Source organism: Haliotis cracherodii, unplaced genomic scaffold, assembly GCF_022045235.1.
Source record: "Haliotis cracherodii isolate W230 unplaced genomic scaffold, xgHalCrac1.p SCAF_19, whole genome shotgun sequence".
Lineage (NCBI taxonomy): Eukaryota > Metazoa > Mollusca > Gastropoda > Lepetellida > Haliotidae > Haliotis > Haliotis cracherodii.
Genome location: NW_027266274.1, coordinates 2,153,986 through 2,168,893, shown reverse-complemented (window position 1 = coordinate 2,168,893; position 14,908 = coordinate 2,153,986).

Here is a 14,908-nt window from a genome sequence, read left to right as displayed (position 1 = left end):
TCAGCAACACCGAAATTCAGACAATATTCATGTAATCAAGTGAGTACGCCAACATTCAGCCATGCTACATGTACCAACACTCAAGATCAAGTCGACCAACGTCAAGATTCTTCAGCAAGTGCCTACCGATATATGTGTGTGTGACAATATGTTTGAACTTTCGTTCCAACTCTCAACGTGTACTGTGCTTATACGTATTCTCACGGACATTCTTGTTCCTATAAGGTATGTTATGTAATCAAGTCATTATTGTTTCGTTGTCTTAACATTTTGTCATGTTTTTCTATAATGAGTATGTATTGCAATCTATGTATTGTTATCAGAGGTACAATCCTTATCAGATTAAGTTTTTGAAATCGGCTAGGCTCCTACTCTATTCATGTCCTACACCCTACGCTTATACGCATTTAGTGCAGATCCACGATATCTGCGGGTTCCGAGTCGTCCCATACAAATCAGACTCCCGGTTTCAAGGATTTTTCTTTTAATTTGTGGCCCTATAACCATTACTATAGACAATAGCTTTCAAAAAGTTATCCAATACCCTACAATTTCCTGCTTATATCTTCATTTATTCCTTTTTGAGTATGTAAGCACTGAAATTATTTGTACTCTTTGTGAAAACTGATAAATTCGATGTAGTAGCAGCGATTGTAGAAGTATAATAAGTTAGGGAGCCTCGTTGCTTACCAAGCTTATTCAGTGGAGATTGTATATACAGTCTATATCCTACTTCTTCGTTTTGCCAACGTGATTTTGTGCTTAATTATGATACCGGCGAAAATTATGTATATTCGTGCGATCAACCGTAAATGGTCTCTGGCACACAAAATACGAGTCGTTCAAATATCTTCGAAACAATTTCACATGATTGAATTTTTCATTACATTCCAGTTTAGACTTTTGAAGTTGGTTAGGTTTTGCATACACATTCAACTTTTTAGCGCAGATCACACTTCACATCTGCTAGCCTTGTCGAGTCTAGACTCACAATATAAGACTCCCAATTTCAAAGATCTTACTATTATCATGAAAATATTACTTTCATATGCAAACGACAACGCTTTACGCACATTATGTTTTTGTCCCTACGTCATCAGTGTACATTACTTCAACAATGTTTATTGTCTGTTTCAATGTTATACCTGTGATCTAGCAGTCTGGTATTCCGACTGCATGGGCGACCGCGAGCAGGATGTGCTGCTCGGTGGAAACTCGTCCAATGTTCTTTGTGTATGAGCCGGAATCTCCGCTCACCTGTATTTTGTGTGTACGAGCCGGCACCTCCACTCAACTTGTTAATGTTATGTATAATTGTTTCACCGATATTGACAATGTTGTTATTCACTTATTTACTTTTACACGCCTGTACATCTTATCTGCTGTCATTTCATTCATCTCAGTCAAGTGTAGTGCATGAAGCAACCACTTGTCAACCTGTCGATGTCATTTGCATTGATCAGTACTTGTACTTGTACTCCATATTGTCATTATTTTTAAAAAGCTTTTGAGGACAAAAGCTCCACGACGTTTAGGGGTATTGTTATAGTGCAAACCATTTCAATACTTTTAATTAGAATAGTGCAAACCATTTCAATCCTTTTATGTTACATTTCATTTATCTAAATACCTAACTGGTTCAATATGTTTCCAAGTGCACCGAATTCTATGCCCTTTGTCTGTTTAATATATTCAGCAAACATTCGACTTATCCCCTCTTATCATAAGCCCCTCCGGGCAGGACCCTTAATCTCCAGGGCTATCTATAAATTTCAATTAACACCTCCTAACGTCGCCGGATCTTACGTCTATACATACACGTGGGACAATGACCCTGCCACACGTTATGTAATACCTCGCTCTACAAAACCCGACTGACATGGTCAGTCAGGGATGCTACTAGAATGTCAAGACCATGCCCCAGCCCGGGCTTGGTTAAAACAAGAATTGCAGTTAGATCCGCTATCTGTCATAGATCTCCTAAAGCCAAAAGATGCAATAGCGAAGGCCAAGCTAACTCTATTTCTGAGAGATGGACAGCTGCTCGAACGTATATAAACAGAGCAGCCAAGGATAAAAATGAAATCATATCAATATAAGAAAATAGAAATCATATCAATGCAAAAACAGAATTTATGTGAACACCGAAATCACAATAGATATGTGAACCCTTCTCACACACAGGAGTCCCAAAGAGGGACAGGTCAGCCGAAATTGCCTAGGCAGAAGGCGACCTCTTAAACACCTAATGCAACAACAACATCAGTCAGGGAGACAGCCTGGAGACAGCCAGAAGGTAAGGACAGAACGGTTCTCCCAACCCGGGAACATTGGCCACTCGGTCCCGGTTTGCGTTCTGTCACGTTCTTATTAACATGTACCCTTTCGACTCATTTCAACCATCAACAATAAATATGGCTGCTGTCGTCTAAACTTCACCCCTGAGTTTTGTCTTCCGTCATCACCCTGAGCTACCATCCGAGGTTAAATGTACGCCCTTGGACATATCGATAAAAAAAGATAATTTGAAATAGAATACGTATTTCAGACATTGTGAGATGTGATAGATTTAATAAATGAATGGTATGACAGGTAGGTTCTTAACACTATATACTGTTTTGACGTGACTGAGGCTTGGCCGGTTAACCGGCCTACGGACCCTGGAGACTCGATGCTCTTTACCGGCCTACGGTGTTGAAAGAGTTTAAACACATTTAAAACGTATCTGTGATAAAAGTTTATTTACAAACAAACAAAAATACATTCGTATGTACGTCTTTGAAAAAACGTATCGTGAAACATCGAGATACAGCACCTCACAAATCGCACACCGTATCGTAAGGAGTGAATCGCGATGCATCGGTGTCCCGGGATATCGTTTCAGCCCTAATTAGGACGGGTATGGTGCTGACAAACCTAGAAACAAATCAGAGCTCTTATGAGATTCAAACCCACGATCACTGGTCAATCAGCCCGGGTGGTAAGAAATTAGTGTTATGTCCCTTAGTGCGTCGTCTGCTCGTCTGCCCAGCTGGCTTTCCCGTTACAAAGACTTACAAACAAGATGAAAATGTTTTACATTCACTTGCAAATAGATACAATTTACTATTTTATGTAGTGGTATGTGATAAAAAGAAAATGATATCGCAGTTTTCATATCATACCCCATATCAACCCTCGACACTGATATTAGCTCTCTGGCCTTCGGCCCTCGGGTTGATATGGGGTATGATATGAAAAACTGTCATGTATACGTAATAACCTCTAATTATTATGCCTCAAAGAGAAATTGACCAATCAGAGATCAGGAATACTAACCTACATATGAGATGTTTTCCGTCAGTAACCATCACCTTGGATTTTCCAACACCCACCTCACACATTTCACATAAAAAATCTGGAACAGAAATTCGTTATTCGACACTGGTTTGTGCTTTTATGTCTTAAGATTTGTGTTGGGCAAGGACATAATTTGTTTCAAAACCACGTTCGTGACTTTATAGGTAAAGATTACAGTTAAATGTTCGACCATGTTCGGTCTCAGTTTGAAGAGTAGTCACCCTTTGAACGGTTAAGAGTCAAGTTTACCTCTTCACATGACATGTGAAATAAAGATTCCAACTATATCGTTATGGTGTCTATAGTTGCCGTATACGGTGTCATGTTCACAATATGTTTCTGTTTACCCATTTATGACACCGTACACGGCACCTAAAGACACCATAACGAATAATATGAAAACTGCCATATAATAACCTCTAAAAATTCATACGGTTGCCATTGTAATTTAGAACAATAAAAAAACACTTCTAGGGTTCAGCGAAAAAACCTTCTTGTTTGATCTTTGACAAAACAACACACAACGTACTTCAGCCATCACCGTGTTGAGCGAGCTTACACCAGACATATGTAACCGAATACACTGCCGTGTATGCTCTTTTATCTATTAATGTTTTGGGCATTAAAATGTGAGATATGTAATTTCACTCGTGATTTTAGTTCCATTTTCGGCTGTAACCAATATAAGACCTTTATAGCATAATAAAGTTCTTCTGAACGTCCAACGATACACATTAGCATGGTGGTCATATTGCTTGTGTTAATTAACATTCAAATTGGTGGTATCGGATTAAAGTTTATTGAGAAACACACTCAATAGCCTTGTCTAGCCACTTGGGGTGTCGCACCTCGAGTTTAAAAAGCGTAATACAATACCTGAGGAAAAAAGTAACTATGCTTATTATAAAGTTTTTTTAAAAATTATTCGGAAAGTAAATAATTAATCTTTTAATATGCATTCATGAAGACATCTCCTCGAGTTGAAGGTCGTGATTCACAATTTGCACGTCAATATTTATGCACGGCGCACAATTTGGATGTTTGCGGTGTTTTTGTTGAGAACATTATACTTACACGGGTGCTTTTGGAATGTGAACAGCACACAGCGATTGTTAAGCTATCAGGTTCTCATAAAAAACACTTTTGTTTAACCTTAATTCTGCCATGAATTTGGAAATTACTCGATTCTGATTGGTCAGTCAGAGGTTATTAAATCACAATAAATCCCCTCTGATTGAAACAGCTGGTTTGACCGCCCGCATCACCGTGGAAGCTAATTAGGAGATAAACATGCTGTGTTTTCACAGTATGTTTATCTCCTAAATAACACTTACGTAATGCCACGGCTTGCTGAATATGAAACTCCACTCGCCGTGGGTATGTTTTAATGTTTATCGAAGCACATTATCATCTCTTGTTATCTACAGCAGGGCAACACTCGTGACTTGCCACAGGCCACCTCAACAAGACAACCACATTCGGTTGGTGCATCTACAGAATCGATACCAAACTGTTACACTAACAGCTCGGACAAGTCCCGGGTTGAGACCAATTAGTGGCAGAACCGAACCCAACCGGTTTGGGGAACGCAGCATCCGCCCCCGACGTTCGGCAATGCGCCTAATTTTGCTTCCACGTCACTGTCAGGCATGTTTGGTGTAGACAGCATCTTAGGTTCAGCAGACAAGACTGGGACAGTATACATTACTGTTCACAGATGTGGCCAGGGTTGATCTGGACAGCTGTGGTGGTCATGCAAGGGCCTCCTAAACGTTAAAAGAGACGCTTGGGTTACTCAACGTCAGTTTTGGGGGTGTAATGGTATGGGGTGGCATCACAACTCATCATGGTAATGGTAATTTGAATGGCGTACGCTACCGGGACGACATCGTTTGAGATAATGTTGCAGCAGGATAATGCCCGCCCACATATCTTGCACGTGTTGTAATAGACATTTTGAAACAGCATAACATGCTGCACTGCCATCGCTGAGAATACACACTCTCTTACAGATACTCCCCAACTTAGCTCCGACGGTACTTCAAAGACTAGAGTCTCTACAGTCAGCTGGTTTGGCAACAGGTGGTGTGATATATACATGTGGGATTCTAAGTTTAAGCCCAGTTGGTGTATCACTGTCTGCTCGCTGTGTGGCAGCTAAGCCTCCCAATCGCCAGTTGCAGCTAGCGCGTGTCGTTCTGATTTTACGAAACGACCGTCAGAAATCCTCTATTTCTCTATAGAGAGTGAGGCAAATTTGACAACATTGGTCATTTGAACATTGCGTCCGGCCTCAGAGAGAGAGATATGGATGGGCGTGGGGGCGGGGGCGGGAGCGGGAGCGGGAGAGAGACGTCAACAACGCTGCACATCAACATGATCCCATATTATGGCGAGAATGTTGTTTGTATTGCGTCAACAATGTCATTTACAGTACGCCCGCAATTCCGTAAAGCGCGTGAAGTCGTCATTCTAAACTTGCTCATCTTAACTATTTAGATAATAGGAACAGATTGGACATATCTGAAAAATATATGATGTGTAAAGATATTGAAAGTCTGTAGCAGTTGTCGTGTTCAGTTTAAATTTATATAGATTGACATGCATGTGTATTGGAATGAGTGAGAACACGCTTTCCGATCAGGCAATATATCCGGAATGTGATATATCCATGCACGCGCACGCGCACACGCACACATACAAACACTATCGTGAAAATATGTAAGCAGTGTAGGTAAAAATTCAAAAATCATTATGACGACTTGCCGTTTTGTTTCGATATGTCGTCCCGATTCAAACTGATTGTCCGTAGCCCCGTCGCTAGCGTGCAATGAGATATGTGGGTATGTACTCAGTTTGACCAGCTAATGTATAAGTAAGTCAGTTTACTGCAACTCAAACAGAGATTCAGTACTCTGTCGGAATGATCTCTAGCTCTGCGCCAACTCAATTTGAGGAGGATGTTTTTCGTTTGTTCACTGATCCGCATAACAACGTTTCGTCGGGTAGACGAAAGAGGTAGCAAATAAACCTGCACAAAAGAGACTGACGAGTGGAGCTTTTGTTTGCCGTTGAAGGTATGTTGATATACCAGTCGTAATAAGTGTGTATTGTTGTGGTAATGTTTTGATGTCCATTCTGACTAACAACGTGAAAAAACGTTGGGTTTGATGACAAGAATGAGGCTGCCAACCTCTCCAGGGTTGTATTTAGAGGGTTTTGGGGACTCGGCTCGTGTGGAACGTGGCACGCAAATAAAATCCTGTTTGGGTCTCAGATTCAACATTTTAAAAACATTTATGGCGTATGTAAAAGTTTTCTGTATAATATTTGTAAATTTTACTTCGAATCAAAGCTTTTGAGATTTATGTTCAGTAGTATTCAGGATTTAGGGGTGAGCAATGAGTGAACAATTACATTGAGTTCGAGACACAGTGGACGAGGGGGTTGGCACCCTCCGAGATACGTAGCTCAATGGAATATATAGAGAATCTTTCATGGGTCTGTAGAATTTTGGTGTGTGTATACAGCAACGTGTTCCCGTGGTTTGCTGTAACTGATAATACGTGAGAATGTGGTGTGACGTGAATAATTTGCTTGATTCAATGGAAGAGGTCATGTTCATATCAATGGATTGGTGGATAGTTACTGAATATTAATTATTATGTATTTGTACACTTCATGTGGTCTGAAGTCACTGCAGGTCATTCTTTGGCACTTTACAGGCACATGTTTGTGGATGCATGTGGTCAGTAGCATTGGCTACTTATGGTCACTCCTGGTCAGTGCAAAGCAACCTATTTGATGGAGGACAATCAGCAGTGCCAAGTGTACACCCCAACTAATTGGGTGGGAATCAGTGAGTGTTTTCATTACTTTGTGTTGTTGGGCATATCCTGATTGATGGGGAACAGCTATAATTGTTCCCCGCTGAAAGCGTGCACTTTCATCAGAATGATCCTGGCTTATTAGTGCTAGTCCTTAATGAAGGAAGCCTATACATTACAAGGACATCATGCTATACCACAATTAAAGAAAACAGGAGACAGTCAGGTATAAAATCCACAAGGAGTGGTTCAGGTATTATTGTAACTTTGCCAGTTTTAATCTTCACCACATACTGAAATTCCCTTGCTACAAATTCATGAATTTAGATTATTTGCTTCCAGGCTTTGAGTAGAGAAAATAATATACATGCCAAGCTGGAGGGTACAGGAGGAAGTATGTGACCGGTTGGACATGGCAAAAAGCAGTACATGTCATGTTGGAAGGGATGCCAGGATGTACATGTCATATTGGAAGGGATGCCAGGATGTTCTTGTTATGTTGGAAGGGATGCAAGGATGTACATGTCATGTTGGAAGGGATGCAAGGATGTACATGTCATGTTGGAAGGGATGCCAGGATGTACATGTCATGTTGGAAGGGATGCAAGGATGTTCTTGTTATGTTGGAAGGGATGCAAGGATGTACATGTCATGTTGGAAGGGATGCAAGGATGTACATGTCATGTTGGAAGGGATGCAAGGATGTACATGTCATGTTGGAAGGGATGCAAGGATGTACATGTCATGTTGGAAGGGATGCAAGGATGTACATGTCATATTGGAAGGGATGCCAGGATGTTCTTGTTATGTTGGAAGGGATGCAAGGATGTACATGTCATGTTGGACGGGATGCAAGGATGTACATGTCATGTTGGAAGGGATGCAAGGATGTACATGTCATGTTGGAAGGGATGCAAGGATGTACATGTCATATTGGAAGGGATGCCAGGATGTTCTTGTCATGTTGGAAGGGATGCAAGGATGTACATGTCATGTTGGAAGGGATGCAAGGATGTACATGTCATGTTGGAAGGGATGCAAGGATGTACATGTCATGTTGGAAGGGATGCAAGGATGTACATGTCATATTGGAAGGGATGCCAGGGTGTTCTTGTTATGTTGGAAGGGATGCAAGGATGTACATGTCATGTTGGAAGGGATGCAAGGATGTACATGTCATATTGGAAGGGATGACAGGATGTACATGTCATGTTGGAAGGGATGCAAGGATGTACATGTCATGTTGGAAGGGATGCCAGGATGTTCTTGTTATGTTGGAAGGGATGCAAGGATGTACATGTCATGTTGGAAGGGATGCCAGGATGTACATGTCATGTTGGAAGGGATGACAGGATCAACATGTCATGTTGGAAGGGATGCAAGGATGTTCCTGTTATGTTGGAAGGGATGCAATGATGTACATGTCATGTTGGAAGGGATGACAGGATCTACATCTCATGTTGGAAGGGATGCAAGGATGTACATGTCATGTTGGAAGGGATGGCAGGGTCTACATGTCATGTTGGAAGGGATGCAAGGATGTACATGTCATGTTGGAAGGGATGCCAGGATGTTCTTGTCATGTTGGAAGGGATGGAAGAATGTTTTTGTCATGTTGGAAACAAAAAGAACGCCAATTAAATGTTAGATATTGGCTGGGTCAAGAGCCAATTTGAGAGAGTGTAAGAGTATAAGAGGAGGAAGTGCAGTGAGACGCCAGGGTGGCAATTCAATCAGTGGGCTTGGAGCTAGCTGATTATCCACTGACAGAGTGAGCGGCCATCATTCTGTCACCTCCCAGCTGTGTTGATCACTTCAGTTCATTAACAGCTGATCACAGATCACAGGGTTTGGCTCACAATACAATCTACTGATTTGATTATTGCAGAGAGAATTATTGGTTTTGTAGAATTGTGTTTTAAGCTGAAAGTGATTAAGTATCTCAGAGGAATTCCTCATTCACTGTCATTTTCCCTATTGAAGAATGCTGAATAATGTACGGTATTTGTATTTATCAGTATGTAAGTTTTCATAATTCTCATGATGAAATAAAAAGATGAAAGTAACAATATTCTTTCTAACAATTAAGTTTTTAAACTAGAGAAATGTCTATGGTTAACTAAGGTAGTCCTAGATGTAGGCGAGTTCTCCCTACATGTATGGCCATCTTGGTTGTCCTGACACAAGGGATGGGTTTCAATGATTGATTCAGCTGGTATACTATCTCAGCCTCATATGTAGGACCATTAGGACCAGAATAGTTGGCATTTAACATTACATACAATACTGTTTGGCATTGACATACGACATAGAATAAAGTTTTGCACAATAATATTATTAAATTAGGTGTACTGTGACATTACCATTTCTGTCAATAAAGAATTGGCAAATAGGCATGTACACATATCAATGGTGAGGTTATACCATGCCTGACTTACCCAAGTCGACATGTATTCATATCAATGGTGAGGTTATACCATGCCTGACTCACCCAAGTCGACATACTATGAAAAACAACACTTTTTCAATTTGAGGTTTTAATAACCGACAAATTCAGCAATAATTGAATCACATTGAACATATCAATGATGAGGTTACACCATGCCTGACTCACCCAACTCAACATGTATTAGCAGCTGCCATTGTAAAGTCAATCTGGCAAATGTTGGTAGTCTGGCAAGATGCAGTAAACAAGAGGATACATGTGTCCCTGGGTCTCTGCGGGAAGGGTGTATATCTGTCCAAACAAATGTGGTGACAGATAAAATGTTCTATAGGCGTATTTGATGTCTGCATCACAGAGGTGTTCCAGGTTAGATCTTCTGACAAAAATCACATTCGCTTGTCCCTGGGTACCTCATGGAGGTTCTTCATATTAAGGGCATAAGGTGGCTATAGTATTGTGATATGAGATTAATGTTATGTGAAATATAAACACTGTTAGATGTTGTAAACAGTGTAGAGCCTAGGTCACTTTCTAAGGTATGTAACATTAGCAGTGACATGTATATAATCCATTACTATTACCACTTTATTTGTTGTATATAGTGTATCTATGTAGCTACATGTGCTTGCCCAAGTGTGTTTACTTGATTTATGCATAGTGCCCCTTTCCTGAAATATGTCACAACTAATATCTTTTGGTTTTTGGAATATACAAGGTATTAGTGGTACTAAGCAGTCTAGTGATTTTCTGCAGTCACTTGAATACCCTGACTTCATAGGTCTCACTGAATGCTGGTTTCGACAGAAAGAGGTAGAAGCTGAAATATTTAGCGATAGCTTTAAAGACTATAATATGATATGCAACCCGAGGTTAAAAAGTTCCCATAGTAGATATGACAGAACTAGAGGTGGCACAGCCCTAATGTACAAGAAAACATTTGAATCTTCATTAGAAGTCCTCGATCGGGAAGACGGAGACATGCTGTGGATAAAGATCAATGGGAAAAAGTCAAATCTTGCCAACGATATCTACATAGGTATCATCTATATCCCACCAGAGAACTCCACTATATGGAGAAGTAAACAATATGATCCATTTGTTGTTCTGGAACAGAAGCTTGCACTGTATGGCTCAAAAGGCTTTCTAGTGGTGGGAGGTGACTTCAATGCCAGGACTGGGAGCCTGTGTGACCTGCTGCCTAATCATGAAGAAGACAAATCTCCCTTACCACCTACAATGGATACGCCAAACTTGCCCCTCATCAGGAACAACACCGATTGTATTGTCAACAAGTTTGGCAGGGAATTAGTACAAACATGTATCAACACAAACACTTGTATTCTTAACGGTAGAATCATTGGTGACATATTTGGCCATTACACATCCTACCAATATAACGGATGTAGTGCTGTGGACTATGTTATTACAAAGTGTGAGGATTACACCATGTTCAACAGACTGAAGGTCCATCCACTCACCCACATGTCGGATCACTGTTCAATACTGGTCAACATTAGCTGTCCCTTAATATCAGAAGAGAAGAATTCAAGACCTCATCCTTCTAAGATAAAAGCAGAGAGAATCTTCAAACTTGTATGGAAGTCAGAGACAGGAGCCCTCTACATGGAAAAACTTCGTTCATCACACTCCCGTTCACTGGCCGACTACTTCCTCATGTCCCCCAAAAGTGATGTGGACTCAGCAACAGCAGACCTCACAAATATTTTGTTAAATGCAACGAAAGGTACAGTGAAGCTTGTTCAAGTGAAACGGAAGACAAAAAGGAAAAATAAATGGTTTAACTCAAGTTGTAAAGCACTAAAACAGGCTATGCTCTCAGCGTGGATGGATCACAAACAGTTCCCACTTAATAGAGTGTTACAAAAGAAATTCTATGAGGCCAGGAAGAAATATAAGAAAGGAAGGAATTGGGCAACTAAGAAGTACCATGAGACCCTACTAGAAAAACTGGATCACCTTTCCACAACTGATTCCCAAGCCTACTGGAAACTTGTACAAGAGCTCACAGGGAAAAGGGAAGAGAATCATGACAATATACCTAAAGAAGAATGGGAGAACCATTTCACTCAACTAAATACTGAGGTCCGTGACAGTACAGGATTCCATAAATATGTGACAAAATCAGTATCAGACTGTGGAAATAGCACTATATCATCTAATTTCCATCTCAACAAACCTATTGCAGCAGATGAATTATGCCAGGCTATCCGGAAACTGAAGAAGGGAAAATCTGGGGGCCCGGACCTGGTGCTTAACGAAATGATCCTGTGTTCCTCCTCTATTCTTATAGATCACTACCTTAAACTCTTCAACACCATCTTAGATGCTGGCACTTTCCCCCCACAATGGAGATCGTCATACATCGTACCTGTCCACAAGAAAGAGGATCTTAATGATGTTAACAACTACAGAGGCATAGCTCTCGGTAGCTGTCTCTCAAAACTGTTTTTATCAATACTTAATACAAGAATTACCAAACATATGGACTTGAACAAACACTATGACACAAGCCAGGCAGGATTCAGGAGCAACCACAGAACAACTGACAATATGTTTATACTTAGAACAATCATACAGAAGTACAGGCAGTCCAAGAAAAAACTATATACTTGCTTTGTGGATTTTAGCAAGGCATTTGACTCGGTGTGGCGGGAGGGACTCCACTATAAACTGATAAAATATGGCATCACAGGAAATATCCTGAATGTTTTAAACAGCATGTATTCAAACGTCTCCTACATCATCAAGACCCAGGATGGCGTCACTCGTCCTGTCAAATCCAACATAGGTGTCAAGCAAGGTTGTGTCTGTAGCCCAAACCTATTCAGTATTTACATTAATGACCTAAAGGACTACTTGTCAACTAATGATACTGCTGCCCCATCGCTAGACGGCGTCCCTTTAACACACTTACTATTTGCTGATGACCTGCTACTGCTGTCACAGTCAGCAAAATGTCTCCAGACCAGCATAAATACTTTATGCAGATTTACAGAGGACTGGAAATTAAAAGTTAATATATCAAAAACAAAAATAATTATATTTGGCGGTTCCAAGAGTGACCAGAAACTTCATTTTAAGTTAGGGACAGCGTCACTAGAAATCAGTGAATCATACACCTACCTTGGTGTAATATTTCATCAAAACGGTTCTTTCAAGAGTGCAATCTCAACCTTGAAAGGAAAGGCTATGCGGGCTTGGTTCAAAATTCAACACAGCCTGACAACAAATACCCATTTATCCATAGAAGTCTTACTACGACTCTACCATGCCCTAGTGGTTCCAATAGCAACCTACGATTCTGAAATCTGGGGCTGTCAGCTGTTTAAATCTACTTCTGATCCACTGATAAACTGGCACAGACAACAATGTAACAGTACCTCCATCAAAGTCGCGAAGGGTCTCCTCAGCATTCCAAAAAGAAGCAGCAACATTGGTTCCCTTAGTGAGTTAGGTATCTACCCATTATCTCTCCAAATCTATATCAACATGTTCAAGTACTATATACGTCTTGGCAACATGGATCGTGGTAGACTGCTCTATGCAGCTTTTCAGGAGGACAAGAAACTAACTAATTCCTGGTTTTCACACATCGAGTGTCTTCTCCAAAGCGTGATATCTGAAGGTCCCCATCGAAACAATACCACCACTCAGCAATTCTCCAAAAGCCTGATATCAAAGTTTGAAGATTTTTATCTCATTGAAACTGACCAGATTCCAACCGGTGTAAACCATAAGCTGCGACATCTGGGGCAGATAAATGACAAGTATGGATTAAAAGATTACCTCACAACTGTAAAGAATACAAGTCACAGAAGGGCCCTTACCAAGCTCCGACTGAGTCTCCACAGCCTGGAAATTGAGAGGGGGAGATACTCCAACACCCCAGTTGAAAATAGGTTCTGTCCGCACTGTGACAGCCATTCCGTGGAGGATGAAGAACACTTCCTGCTTTCATGCCCACTATATACAGATCTTAGGAGAAATCTGATGGCACTGGTAGAAATAGGCGACCCTTCCCAGACCGAAAAAAACAACCTCTTAAAACACTTTATGAATCCACCAAAAGAATGGTCAAGTCTTGTTGCCCGGACTATATACCACATGTTCAAGCTGAGGCCATAAGAAAATTCTATTATATTCAATCCAATTAAGTGTACGCTGCCAGCAATAACCTAATATACATAAATGTTTAGATGATGTAAATGAAATAATGCCTCTATACAAAATGTACATCATATACATATACCTGTCATATCTATAATTATATACATGTTCATATGTAGATAGTCTGTACCCTGCCCTATGAGGGTGTTCAGTACAATAAAATTCTATTCTATTCTATTCTATTCTATAGCATCTGTAGTAGTCAAGTCTCCCTCAAGGTGAATGCTGGCCAATGTCTTCAGCAGCTTGGGTTGGTTCTTACGGCACTCCCTGTACATTGATGTCCTCATTTTAACAAAGTAGGGGATGTTTCGTAGAAGTTCTTCACTTGCTTCATCCTTCCTGAGGGTCGCTAGTTCATCTCCATAGATGCGGGGTACTGGCATGGTCTCTGAACAGGCTTGTTGAAGCAGCTGTATCTTGAAGCAATCCACATCATGTAGATAAGGGGTCTCTTGTACAGTTGGACCAAGATTCACAAGCAAATCATTCATAGTCTGCAGTTTCCCCTTGCATGTTCTGTCTATGAACCTCCAGCCGTTCTTCTCTCTGTTCATAGAGTAATGGTACTCTGCATCATACACATATCAACCACCATGAAGGTTAGGGAGGAAAGATAACTGTGCTGTGGCATTTGTCATAATTGATCATATGTACACACAATGCCATTTCGAAAGTTCTCAAATGTAACAAATGTTATATTTGGGATAACGCTTTCTTATTAAAGTACAGATTATAGTGCTTTTTTCGGTTGAGTCCAACCCAGAATTCGAACTGCTACTAATCCATTTAACACTTGGGTAACAAGCACTGGACAGTGGGAGAACTCAACCATGGCATTTGTGATTTTAAGGTATTCGACAAATGGGGTATCTGACAAATGGGTAGAGACCCTTTGAACAGTGCACAAGGCCACAACGGTCACTTGTAGTGATAGTTGATAGTGAATTTGCAATTCTGAATAATTGGACAGGTAATTCTCATAATATTTTGCATTATCATATCATGGGTAGGCTTCTCAGTAGGATAAAGCCAACGGATAAAAACAATATCCGTTGGGGTCATATGCGGATAGAGATGCAAATATCAAAGGTCAAGTAGGGACTAC